We start from the raw sequence: 21,765 nt of genomic DNA on the forward strand, positions 1-21,765 counted from the left end.
CTTCCTTCAAAGCCATGATTTTTGTTCTCTCTGCATTCCTTCCTTCAGGGATCAAACGTTTTCTGTGGCGCCAGCAGCGACAGAGATGAATTACTTTATAACGAAGGCTTAGACTTGGAGAAGTTGGGATGAACGGCCTGTACGTCTGCCTCTCTGTCACAAAGCTCTTCCTTCTGATGGGTTCCCCCAAGGAGAGAGGTCATGAACTGAGGGCATGTCTGCCTCTTCTTGGTCACGGCAAATCTGAGAACTTACGTGTCTCGATACGTGCACCATCTCCTGTAAATCCTCTTTATGTAGGTCTTTCCTGTGTGTGTGAGCAGAAAAATCATGAAGTCTTTCATTTCCCAACAGATTTGTTTGGTGTTGAGCTCGGTGCTTTCTTCTCAAACCAAGAGTATTTCCTGTGGTGCCACCTGAAGTTCTCTGTAAGGATACTTCTTCGGGCTCATTCACTCGCTCTTTCATTCATCAAATGCGTATTAACTGACTGCTTATTCTGTGCTTGGTGCCAGAGCACCATGGGAAGCCAATACTCAACATGAAAACCTTATACTTCTAGCCACATCCCAATCTACGTTCTCCTGAATGACTACACCCACTTCTGTGGGTTTTCAAAAAAGCCAATCCTCAAGAACATTTTAATCTTCCCTTGTAAACATAACACAACATGACAACAAAATTCACATCCTCGTATTGCTCTTTCCCTGCAGATATGTGCACAAGTCACATGTTTGGCATGCTTATAAAGATGAAAAGGAAGGAAAATGTAAAGCTCAATAGAGAAGAAAGAGAAAACCTTTAAAAGAGGAACATGAGGGCGCCTGGGTGGCTCAGTTGGTTAAGCGACTGCCTTCGGCTCAGGTCATGATCCTGGAGTCCCGGGATCAAGTCCCGCATCGGGCTCCCTGCTCGGCAGGGAGTCTGCTTCTCCCTCTGACCCTCCCCCCTCTCATGTGCTCTCTCTCTATCTCATTCTCTCTCAAATAAATGAATAAAATCTTTAAAAAAAAAAAAAGAGGAACATGAGTTATATTGTAAGTGATTTTTACTGGACAATATTTTGAATTTCTTAGAAAGGTTAATAAAATATTACAGTGTTCCTATAGAGCTTATGGACTTCACCTGCCTTGCCCAAAGTGATTTCTATGTAGAAATAGGAAAATGTGAATATAACTATTACTTTTCAGATAAAACACAAAACATCAGCATTTTTGAAAACTATACTGCCTCATGTTCTGTTGTACATATTAATGTCCCCTTATTCAAGGGTTCTTTTAGAGAAAAATGTCCACATACTAAGGACTGGTGTAGAACAATAAAGGCTCTTGGTGTTTTTTAAATTTAATGTTAAAAAGCAGTAGGCTTGGGGGCGCCTGGGTGGCTCAGTCGTTAAGCGTCTGCCTTCGGCTCAGGTCATGATCCCGGGGTCCTGGGATCAAGTCCCACATCGGGCTCCCTGCTCCGCGGGAAGCCTGCTTCTCCCTCTCACACTCCCCCTGCTTGTGTTCCTGCTCTCGCTGTCTCTCTCTCTGTCAAATAAATAAATAAATTAAAAAAAAAAAAAAAAGCAGTAGGCTTGGGCGCCTGGGTGGCTCAGTTGGTTAAGCGACTGCCTTCGGCTCAGGTCATGATCCTGGAGTCCCTGGATCGAGTACTGCATCGGGCTCCCTGCTCGGCAGGGAGTCTGCTTCTCCCTCTGACCTTCCCCACTCTCATGTGCTCTCTCTCATTCTCTCTCTCTAAAATAAATAAATAAAATCTTTAAAAAAAAAAAGCAGTAGGCTTTTCTTGTTTAGTTTATGGCACCATTGTTGACCCATTCCTGGAATTCTGAAGGACACATATAATAAAGACAGCAGAAAACAGGAAGAGAAATCATATAAACAGGGCAGGATTGAAAAGGCATTTTACCATGTACCAAGATAGGAGTGGGGACAACTTGTGTCTACCAAATAAGCCCTGGCTACCACTGTCTCAGACCATTGCAATTCCTATACCCTAAAGTCAAACACATCTACTTTCACTACGAAAACACCATATGTCCTGCCCAATAGTGGGGCTCCCCATTTCCACAAGAGGAGACGGTCTCTGCCCTCTGTGCACGTGAGCTTCATTCTTCTCAATTTCTGGTCTAGGTAAGAGTAGATAGGTTTCTGCCCTCCTTGAGAGTGGAATAGGTGAAATTATAAACAAAGAGCTTGTCGGGATGCCTCGGTGGCTCATTCGTTTAAGCGTCTGCCTTGGGCTCAGATCGTGATCCCAGGGTCCTGGAATCGAGTCCCGCATCAGGCTCCTTGCTCAGTGGGGAGCCTGCTTCTCCCTCTGTCTCTGCTGCTCCCCCTGCTTGTATTCTATCTGTCAAATAAATAAAATCTTGGGAAAAAAAAAAAGAGCTTGTCTTGTTTGTGCAAAGATCTTGGGTAGAGAGAAGTAAGTAAAAATCCAACGGCCTTGAAAAATAGAAGGAAATTGGAATCTAGCTCTTTCTTGTCTCCTCATTCAAGGATGAGTTTGATTTTATCTAAATTGAGAATATTATATAACTGCATTAGATATTCACCTATAACCTATGATTCATAAATGTATTTCTATCAATACAGGGTTTTGTAGTAATATCATGGATCCAGCCTTAACAGTGAGGGGAGATATTCTTGGCTAAAAACTGACAGGATCTAAGTTTGCCAATATTTATAAAATGTGCCTGCTACATAGGAATATTTCATTCTCCCCATTTAAACAAAGTAAAAAGACTAACTTGTAGCAAATGGTGATATTCTAACATAGCAAATTATTCAGAGAAAAAATAAAATGACCTGCAAATACCATTAAATATACATTTCCAAATATTGGCAGGACATCCAAACATATCTTCATTTGTAAAAGCTTCCTCCAGACATTTGCAAATCCTTTATGAGGGTAAAGAAAAAATAAACAGTCTCAGGGACGCCTGGGTGGCTCAGTCAGTTAAGCGGCTGCCTTCGGCCCAGGTCACGATCCCAGGGTCCTGGGATCGAGTCCCACATCAGGCTCCTTGCTCAGCAGGGAACCTGCTTCTCCCTCTCTCTCCCTCTCCTTGTGCTCTGTCAAATAAATAAAATCTTTAAGAAAAAAATAAAAATAAAAATAAACAGTCTCAATCCAGGACTTGACCTATTGTTTCTGCAATATTACCATCACCTCAGTAGGTGAGCAACATAACCCAGTAAACAAATAATATAAGCAACTATACATTAGGGAAGAAGGAATTATTCTTGAAAATAGAAAGCGTTCTTCTCGAAGACCCTTGTGGAATGACTCAAATGATATACTAGTTGTTTTGTTGTTGTTGTTGTTGTTTAATTTATGGAGACCACTGATTGATTCATTTACTAAAAAGATGTTACTTGTTGCCTAAGCCTCTTTTAGGATCAGAATGTGAGTGTTTATAGGAATTTATGTAAAGTAAACACTGGTTGTTAAATTACTTACAGTTTGTGATAAGTACCTCTTGTTTTACAGATACACAGTAACAGGGAAAGGGCACACTATAGGATATGTCATTAATAAAATATAGGCCATACTGTGACAACAGGAGTGGCTGTTTGGTTTGCTGAGTAATATCTCAAACAACGTGAAAACAGTTCCATAATGGACACAACCATATGTGACTGCAACGTCCAAGCCATGGCTAAATATGCTTCTTAACGACACCACGAAGCTGGAAAGTCTCCAAGAATTTGATACAAGTGCAAAATCTGTAAAGTCCACTTCCACACAGTGGTTGCCTTTTATAAGCACATAGAAGATGATTTTAACAGACCTTGGAGTCAGGGTCTCCTTTGTTCAAACAACAGGACACCATCACCTACCTGTGTGGAATGAGGAGCAAAATGCCTAACGGATATCAGTATGTCACAGCTCTTCTTATGACTACAACAGATTAAAGCTTGAACACTGATCTCATGGCTCCTGATGCTTTTCCACAACACCTGAAGAACGTCACTGACACTTTATAAAACTCTTAAAGAATGTAGTGAAAATACTTTCCAAAAATGGAAACAGAGGAGTGACTTAATCTACCTGGAAGGTGGGAGAGCTGTGAGTCCAACTGGTTGACAGAGGGAATTCTGCTCTTAACAAGCCAAGGGGTAGCATTTGGCTCTGTCAGAGTGCCACCAAAGTCTGGGGCCTGGGACTCAAAGGCAGAAATACTCGAAGTGACAGCGCTGCTACCCCAGCCAGGACTGTAAGGATGACAAATTGAGTAGCACTCGAAGGACTTGATATTGGAAAGTGCATTTCCAAGGCTGCAAAACACACAACCCCTTTCCATTTTTCACTCAGAAATGGAGTCGGAATTCTGCCTTCTCCTCCCACAGCGTGGCACATGTGTGGTAAGACCTTTGGCCCGCACAGCCTGGCTCGCTCTTGCATCTCACCTGCTTCAAGTTTTTTTGTTGTGTGTGCTGCCATACGGGAAAGGTGTTAATCTGTCAGGAGAAACACACCAAATCAAGAAGCAAACCACTTCACTTGGTGAAGTAGCGATGATGCTTCTTTTATCCCCAAGAAAAATTTTAGGATGGAAAAAAAACACTTAGGAATTACAAGCAAGATCTTTGAGGATCACTGTCCAAATAATAAAAACAATTAGATAAATATCCCTGAGTTGAAAATAGCTAGGGAAGAGAGGAGCTCCTTTATCATTGCCTTTTTTAAAAAATGAGAATGTGAGCACTCTGTATTTATTCACCCTATAGAAAAAGTGTGTCCAGAATACAAACACCACCCTGCTTTTCCAGACCCAATGATTTGCACACTAGGATATTATTTTCACTGTGCTTTATAAGTATGATTTTTTTTTTTTTTACAGTATACTGAAATCATTTCACTGATTTCTTCAACAAAGGACAGAAACCACAGTTTAACTTTTCTGTGATGAAAGATGCTATACCTGCACCCCTGCAGGAACTGTGGACGTTGAGAGCTCCCATCCCATATGCCCCACTCCAAAGGCTAAACTGAACCACTGGTTTGATATGCAGACAAATGGTAGCTTACAATGGCTACTAAGATGTGCCAGATATGGTTCCACTTCTCCCTTGTCCTGCCTGCCCCACACTCTCACCTTCGTTGGCCACATCACAGCACAGCTCTTCTCAGCTCCCAGGAATATGCTCCCAAGGCACATGGTGGCTTTACTAATGCACACAGGATTCCATCACCTCACAGCGGGCTCTCTTTCCACAGTCTAACGTCCTCCCTACAATCTCCCCATGTTGGGTAACAGCCTTGTTTCTTTTCTTTTTTTTTTTATTCTTATGTTAATCCCCATACATTACATCATTAGTTTTAGATGAAGTGTTCCATGATTTATTGTTTGTGCATAACACCCAGTGCTCCATGCAGAATGTGCCCTCCTCAATAACCACCACCAGGCTAACCCATCCTCCCAGCCCCCTCCCCTCTAGAACCCTGTTTGTTTTTCAGAGTCCATCGTCTCTCATGGTTCATCTACCCCTCCTATTTCCCCCGCTTCATTCTTCCCCTCCCGCTACCACCTTCTTCTTTTTTTTTTCTTAACATATATTGCATTATTTGTTTCAGAGGTACAGATCTGAGATTCAACAGTCTTGCACAATTCACAGCACTTACCAGAGCACATACGCTCCCCAGTGTCTATCACCCAGTCACCCCATCCCTCCCACCCCACCCCCCACTCCAGCAACCCTCAGTTTGTTTCCTGCGATTAAGAATTCCTCATATCAGTGAGATCATATGATACATGTCTTTAACAGCCTTGTTTCTAATAATTACCCTTGTGCCATGACCTCTCTACTCCCCTTTTCCCCTTTCTGGCTTTCTTGTCTCTTATCTCCAGGTACTTTTCCCAAACTCCAGTTTGTGTGCGCAGCAACTGACCTTTCACTGGCAATGCCGGTCAATGAACGCACATGTTTTGGCAACACAGTGAGCTGCCATGTTAACTTCAAGGTATTGGACCCTCCTCAATAAGCTCAAGAGCTCCTGTGTCGTCAAGGACTCCTACTTTTCCAATAAGCTCAAGAGCTGTCTCCCATCTATTCCTGGGAATAGAGCCATTTCAGGAACACAAATGTTTCTCAATACTGTGCTAGTTTTGGTTTTCCCATGTTAATGAACAGGCAGCATATACTGGTACAAGTTGGTCTTGACTTTAAAAGATCTGTAGGGGCGCCTGGGTGGCTCAGTCAGTTAAGTTTCTGACTCTTGATCTCAGCTCAGGTCTTGATCTCAAGCTCTTGAGTTCAAGCAAAGAAGAAAAGCATCTGTAAATATTTCTACCATATAACAACCTTTGAGAGAGAGACAGAGAATGCATGAGCAGAGTGAGGAGCAGAGGGAGAGGGACAAGCAGGCTCCCTGCTGAGCTCAATCCTAGGACCCTGAGATCATGATCGGAGGCAAAATCAAGAGTGGGATGCTTAACCAACTGAGCCACCCAGGTGCCCCACAACTTGGTTCTTTTAAAAACACTGAAATACTTCTGCTCAGTGAAGGAGACCATCAACAAAATGAAAAGGCAACCTACTAAATGGGAGAAAATATTTGCAAATCATATACCTGATAAGGGGTTAACATCCAAAATATATAAAGAAGTCATACAACTCAACACCAAAAAAAAACAAAAACAAAAAATCTGATTTACAAATGGGGAGGGGACCTGAACAGACATTTTTCCAAAGAAGACTTACAGAGAGCCAACAGACACATGAAAAGACACCCAACATCACTTATCATCAAGGAAATGCTAATCAAAACCACAATGAGGTATCACCTCATACCTGCTAGAATGGCTATTATCAAAAAGACAAGAGATAAGCTGATGAAGATGTGGAGAAAAGGAAGCCTTCCTACATTATCGGTAGGAATGTAAATTGGCACAACCACTGTGTAAAACAGGATGCAGTTTCCTCAAAAAATTAAAAATAGAACAACCATATAACCCAGTAATTCCACTTCTGTTATTTGTCAAAAGAAAATGGAAAAAAAACCTCAAAAATATATGTACCCCATGTGCATTGCAGCATTATTTACAACAGTTAAGGAAACAACCTAAATATCCACCAACAGATGAATGATAAAGAAAATGGGATGGATACACACACACACACACACACACACAGGAATACTACTCAGCCATAAAAAAGGAAATCTTGCCATTTGTGACAGCATGAATGGGCCTTCAGGATATTATGCTAAGTGAAATAAGTCAGACAGGGAAAAACAAATACTGTATGATCTCACTTATATGTGGAATAAAAAAAAAAAAAAAAACAAGCTCATGGTACACATTGGTGATTGCCAGAGGCAGGGGATGGGGGGGGGGTGGCCAAAATGGGTGAAGGGAGTCAAAAGGTATAAACTTCTAGTTATGAAATAAATAATTACAGGAATGTAATATACAGCATGGTGACTATGGCTCTTAACACATATTTGAAACTTGCTAAGAGAATAAATCTTAAAAGTTCTCATCACACAAAAAATTCTGTATATACGGTGACAGATGTTAACATGACTTATTGTGGTGATCATTTTGCAATATATGCAAATACTGAATCATGTTGTATAACTGAAAGTGATACACCGTATTAGTACTACATTGTATTATACCACAATTTTTAAAGAAACTTTAAAAATATAAGAATTTTTAAGAGATTTTATTTATTTGTCAGAGAGAGAGCACACACACAGCAGGGGAAGCAGCAGGCAGAGAAGCAGGCTCTCCACTGAGCAGGGAGCCTGATGTGGGACTCGAGCCCAGGACCCTGGGATCATGACCCTAGCCGAAGGCAGACGCTTAACCGACTGAGCCACCCTGGCATCCCAGAAATAGAAGAACTAAACAAAAAAACAACAACAACAACAAAAAAAAAAACCCACATTGAAATAGGCTCAGAATATCAACCTATTTCCCGATGCTTTAGCACCACTAAAACAGTGACACTAGGATTCTTAGCCCCGCCCATTAGGTGTCAATAAGGTACAGACAGCTGGCTATAGGTCTTTTTGGTCCCCCTCGGGTCTACTCTCTCAGCAATGTATTTATAACATGTGTTGAACTGCTCCCTAAATAGTATCGTGTTCTTTACTAGCTGAATCAAAAGGAAAGAAAAGAAACTCACCTAATGGACAAGGTCTAATCGGATGTACTTCTTACTGATTCTCAGGAAGTCTTTCCTTGTTTCACCCATTCAATATGCAGTCTTGAAATGGACTGTTTGCATTTCTGTCAGCAGCTGTTTACAGAAATGGGTGGGCCTTGGATTTACTTATGCAAAAGGACTGAGGAACTACAACATACTTGCAACCATCCAGCCAATTTCTAAATCAACCTGTCTGATCACAGTTCGCTGTTTAGCTATTGCTGTTGATTTCTAATTTTATTGCATTTTGGTCAGGAAATGTGATCTGCATAATAACAAATATCAGATTTGTTAAGTTTTTTTTAAGTTTTTTTTTATTCTTATGTTAATCCCCATATAGATTTGTTAAGTTTTATGAATGTTCCATGACGTTTTAAAAAGATTTGTATACCCTGTTATATGCAGAATTACATACATACTAGTTTAGCTAGTTAATTGTTTTCAATCTGATACAGCTTTATGTTTTGCTCTTTTATCTGTTCGTTTCTGAGAAAGGTATGTTAAGAAACTGGATCATATTTATTTTTATAAAATAAGTACAAGGTAATGTCCTAAAGGAGAGGAATGTAAAGCATCATAAAAGAACAAGGCATTGCAGTCCCTATTCAGAGAGGTATTAAATCTGTGGTCTTCAATTTGTGTTCTGTAGAACTCTGAGATTCATGGAGGTACTTTAAGAGTTCTGTAAGCTTTTATTCAAATGTCCGTTTTCCCTTGTTATTTTTTTTTTTTGAATGGAATAAAAACTCTTACAGTCAAATGATTTATATACCAGATTTAGAGACCTCCAAATTGTTCACTTCTGCTGCTTGGCTATTATTTGCTTCTGCCTTTATGGCATATATGTTATTTGAAATTTCTATAAATGAGTCATTAATTTAAAAGGCAATACTTTGCACTAGGCTTTTTTCTTTTTCTTTCTCTTTTTTTTTTTTAAATTCAGAGTGGATTCATGTGTCCATTCTTGTGAAATTATTTAAAGAAGCATATGCAAGCCACACTCAATACATGGCAGCAAGGCTCAGGCACATCTGTTCAGCAAGTTTGCTTTCTTCCTGTTAGGACAATCAGTTGAGCAATAAGAAATGAACACAGTATGTTGCATCAAAATATTCAAATATAAAAATAAAAAGCAGAATGTAAGTGCAATAAAATTCAGTTCTATATAATTACATAAACATTTGATTATAGACCACTGTAGAGATGATTTTATGTTTGGGGAGCTTCTTGTTTGACTTCTATAAATATGATAGAGCTATTCTAAGTTTGGGTTACTTTTTGTCTATAGCAAATCAATATCTTCACAGCTAGCTGGATATTCCTGCACAGGGTCTCAGAAAACCTACATAATGTCATTATAGCAAACCTTTCACTGCTTCAGAAAACTGCTTTGGTCCAGCTAGTAACAAACTTTCTTTAGCAAGTTTCTTCAAATGAACTCTTACATGGCACTGCAACATATAAAAGCAATGAGAGTGGAATCTTTCTGATGAAAAGATGAAGAGGAGACCTGACCTCCAAGGCCTGTGGCCAGATAAGGACTGACAGGAGCTCCTTTGTACACATTTGGATACCAATGAGGAAAGCTTACCTTCAGCCCAACTCTGAATCATCTCATTTGCCTTTGTACCTAAACACTTCCTGTCTGCCTAAGCACCTTAGACTGACAACTCATTTGGAAGGCCTGCCAGGTTTTCTATTGAACATCTCCTAAAGATGCCATCTCTCAGATCTCCCCCACTTACCACAATCTCAGAAGTCCTCTCACCCGGGATGGAAAACCTAAAATGTATTGGATATCCCTTATGAGGACTCCAAGAAGGGCTACTTAAAGCTTGAGAGAGTAAGATAAGCCTATAGGAAAGAGTCTTGGAGACAATGCTCATTGGGTCACTCACAGTAAAGGAAGAGCTCTGGGCCTAAGTCTAAAAAGTCCTGGGAAAATCCAGACCAAATTGGCCAGAAGTGAACCAAGAGGCAGCACCCGCCCCCCACCCCCCAAAAAAACACACACACACCCTTGGGACAGGAACCAGTGTCCTTGAAAATGGAAACTGGTGGAAGGATGTTTATAACCAGCTGCATTGGTGATCCTATCCTAAAGGGTCTAAACAGACACATTGAGGCCATCAGAAAACATGTCCAGATTAGTCTCAATAGACTCAAGAAGCTATACTTCGGGTGGAACCCTCAAAAGTCAAGATATGTTTTGAAGAACAGAATGAAACGACATAGCATACTTAAAATAACTGAGGATAGGGCGCCTGGGTGGCTCAGTTGGTTAAGCGACTGCCTTCGGCTCAGGTCATGATCCTGGAGTCCCTGGATCGAGTCCCGCATCGGGCTCCCTGCTCGGCAGGGAGTCTGCTTCTCCCTCTGACCCTCCCTTCTCTCATGTGCTCTCTCTCTCAAATAAATAAATAAAATCTTTAAAATAAAAAAAATAAAAAAATAAAAATAAATAAAATAAAAAACTGAGGATATATTATTTTGTGCTATGTCCAAAGCCACTTCATACTAAACTATAACCAGAATAGCATAAAGAGGCACAAAGATTTTAATACTGACAGGAGAAAAACTGAAAATTCTCTCCACTAACCTGATTTTTTTTCTATGAATTCAGGAGAAATTGCTAGTATTATATTTTATCCACAGAACCCCTTGTTCCAGCTAATGGCTATGTCATGAGGAATGCTTTTATACGAAATCACTGCTACTTAAAACTATTAGGGAGTTCCAAGGAAGCAGGAAGGGGCATGGGGAAAATAGGAAAAGAGCAACCTCTGGTGTTCCCTACCAGAGCAGGCAGCCTTGTGTGACGGTGACACAGAACCAATTCCAGACACAAGGGGTTAAAAACAAATGGAGGTTCCTGGACAGTTGGTCAAAGTCACATCAAAGTCAAACACCAACAAGGTAAGGAATAGATCAAAAAGGGGAGAAGTGGCTTATGGATTGTGGGAGAGTGTTCCAGAAATTCAGGAGAACACCTAGTCATGAAGACTGGAGAAACCTTTTAGCTCGTTACAGCCAGCATGGAGCAATACCTAGAAAAGGCCCTTAGCAGTTGTTGCTTTATCAAAAACCAGAGAGGTTCTCTTACCTTCTAAATTGGGACAATTTTTTTCATCCACTTGCTCTCCCCTGAAATTCAGAGGCTCCCTAATTGTTCCATCCAGGTTCCTTCACTAAGTTTCCTCCTCCTTTGCTGAGCAGATGGAAAGCCAAGCGTCCAGGTTAGCATTTGGTTCCCCAAAGCCATACCTGTCTTTGTCATTAGCCAAGCCTGAGATGAGGGCACCTGTGAGAACCAAGCTCCTGTTTCCTGAATGATATTTTAAAGCAAGAGTCTAAGTATCTAGGGTCTAAAGTGAGTGGGCATGACAGTCACTCAGAAAGAATCAAGAAAGCCTTGTTTTAAAAGGAGTGGATAAAGAAACCTGAATATAGATTTACTAACACAAAATAAAAATTTTGACAGCAAGAGAACAAGCTAAGAGGGTAAAGAAAATTACAGACAAGAGGAGCATGAAGCACATGACAGAACACCGTGAGGATGTAAGAATCCATGAATTTATAAGAAATTGATAAGCAACGACTTCAGCCATTTTGTCTGAGTGGTTGGAGGACATTAAAGAAACAAGTGATATTAAATTTTTTGTTGAGGATGAAATGAGACTCTATATATAGGAGCGGTGACTGTGAAGTAGTAAGAAAAGGTTTTATAAATCACACATGAAAAATCAATCTCACAATTCTATAAACATGTTTTAATAAGTCCACTTTTTAAAATATAAAGTTAACTTCCACATACCAACAAGTCTGATTGTAGAAGTTTGTAAGTTGAGTGTTTTGACCTTGGGAACTGTTTTTCCATAAAACAAAACAAAACAAAACGGACAAAAAACAATGTTGTCAATGGTATCCTTTTTAAATTAGAACTTTCCCATATATATTTGCATATCACATAAAAATACAATTGCCATATAGCTATCAAGCATTAAAAATAAATTAAATCTTCTAACAAGAGACCCCAATGATATTAATCAATTTTTAAGGAGAAATCACCTCAAAAATTCATATATGAATGTCCCAGAAAAGGTTTTACAGATTCACATTTCAGATTCCACTGCATAGAAATTACAATTTTTAATTTGAAATAATTTCCCTTAATTGCTGGTGCTTCTAAGTAGTAAAGATACACATTCCTTCAGCTCCTGCAAAATAATTCTGAACGGTGAACACTTTGACACAGGAAGGAACAGATACTAAAGCTCTATTACTACTAATCTAAAAGGACTTAATCTTATGTTCTCTGCAGGAGACAGAAGCTCATAAAATAACTTCTTCTGTAGGCTTCTACTATTAGAAAACTGGACATTTTTCATGTCCATTCTAGTAGAAGAGTTTTTCATTTTGTCCAGATGCAAAAGGTTTAAGAACTCAGGAGATGCAGTGTGATTTTCCAAACCAAAATCTGGGGCACACGGTCAGAGGATTTTTGTGATCCTTTCAGGAAAAGGAAATATAGTTTGGAAATATAGTTTAGTTGTCAGAGTAATGAAATTTCTAAAGCATCTCACTAACTTATGGGGCAAATCCATAAGAATATGTGTAATGAGGCAGTCCCAGAAACATCCACGGATCTGATCATCACAACACATCTCCATGTACAGATAACATGCGTAATTATTTGGGTTCCCTGCACTTCTGACACCAGGGCTCAGGGGCGAGGCCCTATTGATTGCCACAGTAGGGAAAAAGGAAGGGAAGTTGTTTCAAAGGAAACATCCTTACCTATTTATGTTCCTTTTCTCACAGCCTCAGTAATTAATAGAATAACCACAAACTAAGCCAAATGATCCTCTACCTACTCCACTCCCACCCTGGAAACCTGTCTTCATAAGCCACATCCTATTCTGGATATTCCTTTAACCAGCCTTTTCTCACTAGGTATGCATGCTTTATCTTGCTTAACTGGTAGGAGTATTATGCTACTTCTAAGTACTCCTCTCTGTTCCCACAAACATGTCTCAACTCTCCAGTAAACTTGCACATTTCCTGAAGACTGTCTTCTTGTGTATTGCTTGTCCACCACCCCTCATCACCAGACTGTCACTCAACTGCCAATTGTGTTTACCATCTGGCTTTCTCTAACAGCCTCTTCCTTCCTCTGGTTCCCTCTGTTCATTGCTGATTTCATTGAGGAGTGACCCAAAAAAGTCTCTTGGGGCTCCACTGATAGCTGCTCTTTTTTGGTAAATTAAATTTGTGTTCAACTCGACAGTATTTGATAAGCAACTTACATGTTGCCCAGTGCCATGCTAGCAACTATGAATGGCATGAAAGAAATACGTGACCCAGCGGCTCCCCTCGATAACCTGGTAACTGGGATGATGAAACAAAATGAACTAATTTTCAAAAAGGACAAAGAAGATAATCAGGAAACAAAAGTGCCTAGTATGCCATGTAGACCACCCAGCACAGGACATCAAAAGTGCAAAGGGCTTGAAGGCAGAAGACCTGCACTCTGTTACTTACTTCCTAGCTGTGTGACCTACGGCAAGTCACATAACCTCTCCCAGTCTGTTCCCTCACTGCGGGAGTATTTATCTAGCAAGGCTAACGGAGGGACTAAGGAATCCATTATGTGAATGCATTTTATAAACTACAAACTGCCAGGTACCAGTAGGATGGTGGTTTTATAAGACAAATAGACTCTGGGAGGTGAGAAGGAAGGAACTATCTGACCAAGCCTTCAAGAAGGAGCCAGAGCCTGAGCTGAATACCTTCCAACCCAAGAAGGATTTAGCAAGGTGGTCAGGAATAGGAAAGAAAGAAAAAAAAAAAGCACGTTTGGTGCATGGGCATGTTTCGACATCAATTTAACAAATATTGAGAAGCCCTATCAACTACTTCAAAGGCTACAAATATGACTAAGAAATAATTCTTCGCCTAAAAACTTAGAGAGACATAAGACAAGTAACTATAAATTCGAAGGAATGCTTATAAGGTAACACGGCACGCTGAAGAAGGCTGGATGACTAGCCCATCAGTGTGTGTGGGTTTCTGGTTCCGGCTCTGCTACTCTCTGTGTGCAGCCCACCACAGGTCACTATCCCCCTCCAGGCCTTGTTTCCTCAAACATGAAATAAGAGGTTTCAACTCCATTGTCTCTTTCCTAGAAAACATTCTATTTTCTGATTCTAGGTTCAGAGTCCAGGGCTTAATCATGAGAAATTAAATGGGGTCATGGTGGCAGTTATCCCTTGTATCACCTCTCACACCTTAAAGATGAGAGCGTAGACAAGGGCACCAGCAGTGGGAATGATGTGAAAGGAATCCAGTAGATGTTAATTTTAAAAATAATAGAATGTGGTACCACAGTGGGTGGAAGAGAAAGTAGCAAAGACAACAAGCTTCAAAAAAATGGAACTGGGTGGGGCACCTGGGTGGCTCAGTTGGTTAAGCATCCAACTTTTGGTTTCGGCTCAGGTCATGATCTCAGGGTCCTGAGATCTGGCCCCACACTGGGCTCTGCATCAACTCAGAGTCTGCTTTCCCTTTCCTTCTGCTTCTCCCCACGCTCGCTCATTCACTCACTCACTCTCTCATAAATAAATAAAATCTTTTAAAAAATGAAACTGAGTGACCAGACAGCAAAGTGGTGTTGCAGACAGAAACAGGCCATTGAAGTGGGGGAAGGGAAAAAGTTGGAGTGGACATAAGGTTTTCATGGTAGGCATCAGGTTTTTGGAGGGGAAAGATGACGAGATTGGATTAGAACAGGTGGAGCGTTAAGGGGTCAGCAAAGACACAACACAGAGAAATGCCTGAAAACCATCTCCATTCCCTATGGCCCCACATTTATCTCTGTCCTTAGGATAGAGGCAGGAGGGCCAATGGTGAAAGGTCAAAAAAGAAGGCCATGACTGTATCCACCACAGAAGAGGGAACACACAAGACTGAGGATCACAGCAGGGATTCTCAGCCAAACTCTAAATTACATGGGACATAGTGGGCAGTCCCTGCTGTTCTGACAAAATTTTGTTTGCATTCCTCTTTTGTAAGGTACTTTATCTGGCAATGAGTAAAAGGGAAATGTCAGGAAGACAGCTGGATGTCACTTTGCCTCCACAGCATTCTCTCCTTTGGGGAGCTGACATTAAGGCATCCACTCAGCTTCAAAACTCAGACCCTTGCCCATCATCATATGCCTCCCATCCAAGTGCGTTGTTGATGGAAACACGTAATGACCAGGAGAAATACCATCTTCATTCAGCCTCTTTCTCTGCCTCTCTTTCTTGGCTTGAAAGAATTACCACTTTTAGCACTAATATTAAGAAATGACTTGCCAAAACCCTTCTCTAATTACTTAATGCCTGTGGGTTTTCAGAGGAGAATTAGCAGAACTAAAGCAGGTGCCCCCATGTTTTTATTCTCATTTAAAACAAAAATGCTATAAATATGCATGTGCATGTCTCTTGATGTATGCTAGCAAGTTTCTCTAGAAAGTTGCTTCCTAACCTTTTTCCTGCTATTTGTATGATAAGCTGGAGCAAATGCTCATGATCAAAGGCAACAGATTGGAGGCTCCAACAATGCCAGAGCCTACCCACCCACCCTGGGGGAAGAGGGGTTCAGTATCTCAGCCCATCTAAACCAATTTAGGGCATACGAAAGAGGAAGCTCTGTGCTGGGATAAGTACCAAAGAGTGAAATTCCTGGAGCATAGGTATGTATGTACCTGCTCAATAATACAAGATAATGCCAAATAGTTGACCAATATAGTTGTTTTACACCGCCAGCTTCACACTTTTACCAAGATCTGGTGTTTGTTGTCAGACTTCTCAAAATGGTAATACATTGTGATCTAAATTAGCATTTCTCTGATTGCTAATGTAGTTGAGCATATTTAATTTGTTGGCCATTCAATTTCTTCTTATGGAAACACATTCATGCCCTTTCCCTACTTTTCTATTGTGTTATCTTTTTCTTATGGACATGGAGCAGTTCTTCATAAATTCCAGATACTAGTCCTTTGTCAGTTACAGATACTGAACTACAAACAGGAAGCAGATATTTGCATCTTTTCACTTTTTTAATGGCTCTTAATCTTCAAGTAGCAAAAGAAATCCTTCTTTACCTAAAGCGATAAAGATACTCTTCTATATTATTTTCCTAAACGTGTTGCCTTTCACGTTTAAGTCTTTAATCCATTGGAAATTTTTTAAGGTGTATGTAGGGATCCAATTTCATTATTTTTCCCTGAAGGATATCTAATTGTCCTAGTACCATTCATTGAAAAAAATTATCCTTTCCCTAGTGATTCACTACATACAGGCAAATCTGTTTCAGGGCTCTCTCTTTTGTTCCTGGTCATTTTTACTATCCCTGGGACAATGTCACAAGGCTTTAATTACTATGACTTCACTCTACAGGTCTTGCTCAACTTACAACAGGGTTATGTCCTGATAAACGCATCATAAATTAAAATATCTTAAGTCAAAAATGCACTTAATACACCTAATCTACTGAACCTCAAAGCTTAGCCTAGGTCATCTTAAAAGTGTTCAGAATACTTACATTATCCTAGAGCTGGACAAAATCATCTAACACAAAGCCTATTTTATAATAAAGTATTGACTTTCTCAGGTAATTGATTCAATACTGTTCTGAAAGTGAAAAAGAGTGATTGGGTACAGAATGGTTTTAAGTGTAAGGGTTGTTTACCCTCGTGATCATGGGTCCGACAGGGAGCTGAGGTTCACTCTGGCTACCCAGCATCACAAGAGAGTATCCTACCATATTGCTAGACTGGAAAAAGATCAAAATTCAATATTCAAAGTGCAGTTTCAACTGGATGCATATCGCTTTCGCACCTCCATCAAGCAGTGGCTATAAGTTTTATAAGAGCATTAAAAAAAAAGCACATTTTCAGTTTGTGATTTCTAAAAACCTTTAATCACTTTTAGTTTTTAAACAATAACTATTAAAGACTTAAAAAATAGATTTTTGAGCTAGTCTAAACAGAACCTTTAAGTTGTTTTAGAGGAAAATAAACTTGGCTTGACTGACAAATGCAAAGTGACAAAAATTCTACAGCCTAGGGGGATGTCAGGAAGGGTAGTATTACCTGGGAGGGATATGGAAGTACGTCTCAAGAAACCTACACCAAATGTCCCTAACTAAAATTAAATGCAAAATGACATACAAATACCAACCCCAAAGGTGTTAATAATCTCAAATAAAGTTTGATAAGTAGACTGGCCTATGTCAACGATCAAAAGACACACCAGCAAAGCTTGAAGTCACTGAGGAGGGAGAGCATAGTTATGATGATTAAATTCAGGCACCAGCCTATAAGCACATCAGTTAAAACATCATGCATTTAACAAAGAAGCTTCGAGAACATGCCTTGCACTCATTACTATGTGAAACGCTGAGAACATAGCTCTGGAAGAGCAACAGTCTAATAGAAGCACTCTCTGTGGAAATGAACAGTAAAACAAGAACTGCAACAAATATGCACACAATGCTGGGCAGGTGGGAGGGCTGGGGCTGAGAGGGTTAGAAGGAAGAGGAGGCACCCAATATGCCTGGCGGGGGAATCAGGAAAACTTCACAGAAGAGCATCTGAGTCAAGGACTAAAATCAGCATATCAAGGGATAAGTGATACATGGGAATGGACAAAAATCACCAGGCTAGGGTGCCTGGGTGGCTCAGTTGGTTAAGCGACTGCCTTCGGCTCAGGTCATGATCCTGGAGTCCCGGGATCGAGTCCCGCATCAGGGTCCCTGCTCAGTGGGGAGTCTGCTTCTCCCTCTGACCCTCCCCCATCTCGTGTGCTCTCTCTCTCATTCTCTCTCTCTCTCAAATAAATAAAATCCTCAAAAAAAAAAGTCACCCGGCTCACAAAATGATGTGACAAAGGACTTCAGATCAAATAAGCATCATCCTTTAAAGATAACAGAAACTATCAACAAAATTATCTTTGATGCTAACCTGAAAGGTATAAATAACTGTTGATGGAATTAGGTAAGGGCTGCCTGGCATTCAAAGTACAAAACCCAGACAAGGCTTCCAGCCTTGAGAAGGGACCACGTGTCTGGTCTGGGAGGGTGGGCGTGGAGTGGAGAGGTAGAGGAGGGAGAAGGGTATGGTGAACTTAGGGGGCCTCAGCAGAGGATGGCTAAAGCAGTGCATGGGCATAGGTGAGGATGTGTCCAGGCGGAGGCTATAAAGGTGGGAGAGACTCTGCAACTGAGGCCTGAAAGGACTCCTCTGTAACATAAATAAAAAGTCCATGGGGGCGCCTGGGTGGCTCAGTTGTTAAGCATCTGCCTTCAGCTCAGGTCATGATCCCAGGGTCCTGGGATCGAGCCCCACATCAGGGTCCCCGCTTAGCGGGAAGCCTGCTTCTTCCTCTCCCACTCCCCCTGCTTGTGCACACGCTCTCTCTCTCTCTCCCCCTCTCAGTGTGTCTCTGTCAAATAAATAAATAAAATCTGTAAAAAAAAAAAAAGTTCATGTTATCCTCTGGGCAATGGAAAGCCACTGCAGACTTTCATGAAAGAGGGGAACACAAGAGGTGTGCCTTAGACAGATCTTTCTGGCAGCTCCATGGAGACTGGGAATACAAACAGAGGGTCAGAAGGGGATGGGAGAGGTGGTGATTTGACTTGGGTCGGTGACAGTGGGAAAGAAGAGGAAAGGAATAATTCAAGATATATTTAGGAGGTAGAAAAATCAGTACAACTTCTTAACTGACTAGTATAGAAGTTAAAGATAACCAAAACTTTTGGTTTGGTAAAGGAATGAATGCTATTACCATTAATGAAGACAGGAGAAGGTGACTTGAGATGACGATTATTATAACCAACACTTACTGAGTGCTTCTCTAAGTCCTTTAAAATACCAACTCATTTAGAGGCACCTGGGTGGCACAGTCGGTTAAACGACTCAGGTCATGATCTCAGGGTCGTGAGATGGAGACCCACATCAGGCTCCACGCTCAGCATGGAGTCTGCTTGGGATTCTCTCTCCCTCTCCCTCCCTCCTGCATATGTGCTCTCTCTAAATAAATAAATAATCTTTAAAAATAAATAAAGTAACAACTCATTTAATCCTCATAACAATCCTATAAGGACTCTAATTTTCAGATGAGAAGATTGATACACAGGCTAAATAACTTTTCCAAGGTCACTCAGTGAACTGTAGAGCCAACATCTGAACCCACACTACTACAATGCTACAGTGTACTAGACACGATCAATTAAGTGTCCCTTAGACATGTTGGACATCCAGGGAGTTGGTGTTTAACTGGCATTTGGAAAACAGGGCTAAGGTTCAAAAAAAAATCAGTGTTAACAATATGGATTTTAGAGTTATGGACATAATTGATTTCCTGAGGCCATGGGAGAGATAGGATGACCATTGAGAATGAAGAGAGACCCAAGAAGGACACCAGGAGGAGACTTTTTAAACAACAGTCCATAGTCACCAAAGCACAGAGGTGCCAGGGTAAAGCCATCTGGACTTTCTCCTTCTTGTGAAAACAGGGGATCCATTCAATATTTGCCGAGTGATGAATCTAGCATTCATAGCTAAAGGTTCCCTGCTCAGACAACAAACAGCAGGGAGAAGAGAAACCCAACAGAGTGTGAAATGGAGAAAACAAACAAACAAACTGATGCTCTCAGTTCTTGGAAGGATGAGCTGTATCTGTGTTTGAGCAGAGTGGCTCCAGCCTCCAGAGAATCATCAGTGATGCAAACTTCTCTCTTGAGCAGCACTCTGATCTCACCCTTCACCTCCCGACCCTCCAAGCCCCACAGAACCACCGGTGCCGAGAGGGCAGGCGCCTAGCCCTACTGCAGCAACACCAGGAGCACAGAAGCAAGCAGGAAGACGTCCTCTTGCAAAGACGGTACAAATGAGTTATGGCTTCTGTGAAAATCAGCTTTTGTTTTTAATGGGCTTTACGTGACTCATCTGCTGTGAGGTATGCTCTGCCTTGAGCTCTAGCTATAAATCGACCAAGTGCAGAGGGCAGAAGAAAGGAAGGATGGCTTTAATCCTAAAAGGAGATAACAGAAGCAGAGGGAAGTGGTGAGCATTTCCTCTTTGAGCACTCGGGTGCTGAGGGTCTCGGGAGGGCGGAAACTGGAAGAGCGGGCGGAGGCAGCCTGGGTTCCGGGACCTGCTCACAGGCGCAGGTCTGGGTTGCCATGGTGCCATCCTGCTGGCCGCAAGGCTTCCTCAGCATTGGCTGCCACAGTTCCTGTCTTGTGGGCAGCAATGGCAAGTAAAAAGAAAAAAAAAATCATGTTTTTGTATTCTAATGGCTGCTGGGTCACTGAACACTGTGTCTGCAAAGGACAAGGAGAAAGTCGTAAGAGACCGAGAAGGCAACCAAGCTGGGGCTAAACTCCCTTGGAATGTATTAAACCCAACCTGGACATTCTATGGATACGATGCCCTCATGAATGAACATTCCTCCCCACAACACCTTTTTTTTTCCAAAACTTTTTTTTTTTTAATAATCCAAGAATCTAGACAGAGAAAGTCAACTTTTAATTAAGGCTTTCTTCCATTGTGATTTCTGATCATCAGGGCTCTGGATTCACTCCTAGGAGAAAAATCTGAACTCGCACCAAAGAAAACAAAACGAGGAATTGGTCAGCACCCCGGAGTGGAAATCAGGACACTGCCTCGACTCCGACACTAATCTGCTGCATGACCTGCGTATCTGCATCCAAACTCCTTCTACATGGAAGGACACGCATAGAGGGAAGACTAGAAGATGAGACACCGGGAGACTCGGCTGTCTGCAAGCCAAGGATTGGGGCTTGGAACAGATTCTTCCTCACAGTCCTCAGAAGGAACCGACCCTGCAACACCTGTCTGCTGTTGAGGTCACCCAGTTAGTAACGCTTTATCACGGCAGACCTGGCCAACCAAGGTCACCCAGTTAGTAACGCGTTATCACGGCAGACCTGGCCAACCAGCACAGATCTGGAAGGAGAGAGAAATGTATAAAGAACATCAGACCCCAGGAGACCCAACCCCCAGATCTTCCACTCCTGCGTGCTATCACTAAGCACCTATAAAATATACGGACCTTTCCTTACATAATCACAATACTACGGCCAAACCTAACAAAATTAACAATTCTCTGGGGGCAAATTTAATTCATAGAACACACCTTATAGTAAAACACATACTTAGATACAGCTTTTCTCCATTAAAGCTATTAACAATATTAAAAACAAAATCCCAATAAGCTTGAATTTTTGTGAAATCCTCAGAGGATGAACAAAACTCTTAGAGCAATTTAATTCCTTAATCAGCTCTCTTATTCAACATACTATCTGAAACTAATGATGTACTATAAGTTGGCTAATTGAATTTAAATAAAAAAACATCTTATGTTACTTTGTTAAAGTTAAGGAAAAATGCAGTCAGTATTCATACCCACTCGACAGTAATTGAAAAAGCAATTTTCAAACTACACCCCAGAAATTTAGCAGGTGTCTTAGTCTTTGGTTTAAATAAAGAAAAAAAAAACAAAGTTAACATGTGCAGTGGTATTTT

At 41.1% G+C, this 21,765-nt stretch overlaps 1 protein-coding gene across 3 annotated transcripts in view; it reads right to left on the minus strand.

Moving 5' to 3' along the window:
• The window catches only part of RAB27A (RAB27A, member RAS oncogene family), a 75,324-nt gene that overhangs the window by 35,792 nt on the left and 17,767 nt on the right, over window positions 1–21,765 (minus strand). Inside the window, exon 1 of one of the 3 annotated variants that reach the window (XM_034993596.1) lies at window positions 8,148–8,360. The exons of the other annotated variants lie outside the window; for them this stretch is intronic. The gene's annotated coding sequence lies outside the window, so the exon portion shown is untranslated. Of the gene's footprint in view, window positions 1–8,147; window positions 8,361–21,765 lie in introns of those variants that run through there. 3 annotated transcript variants of the gene reach the window in all.

The sequence above is a fragment of the Mirounga leonina genome, unplaced genomic scaffold (genome assembly GCF_011800145.1).
Source record: "Mirounga leonina isolate KUSES-001 unplaced genomic scaffold, KU_Mleo_1.0 Mir_91, whole genome shotgun sequence".
In the NCBI taxonomy this organism is placed as follows: Eukaryota; Metazoa; Chordata; class Mammalia; order Carnivora; family Phocidae; genus Mirounga; species Mirounga leonina.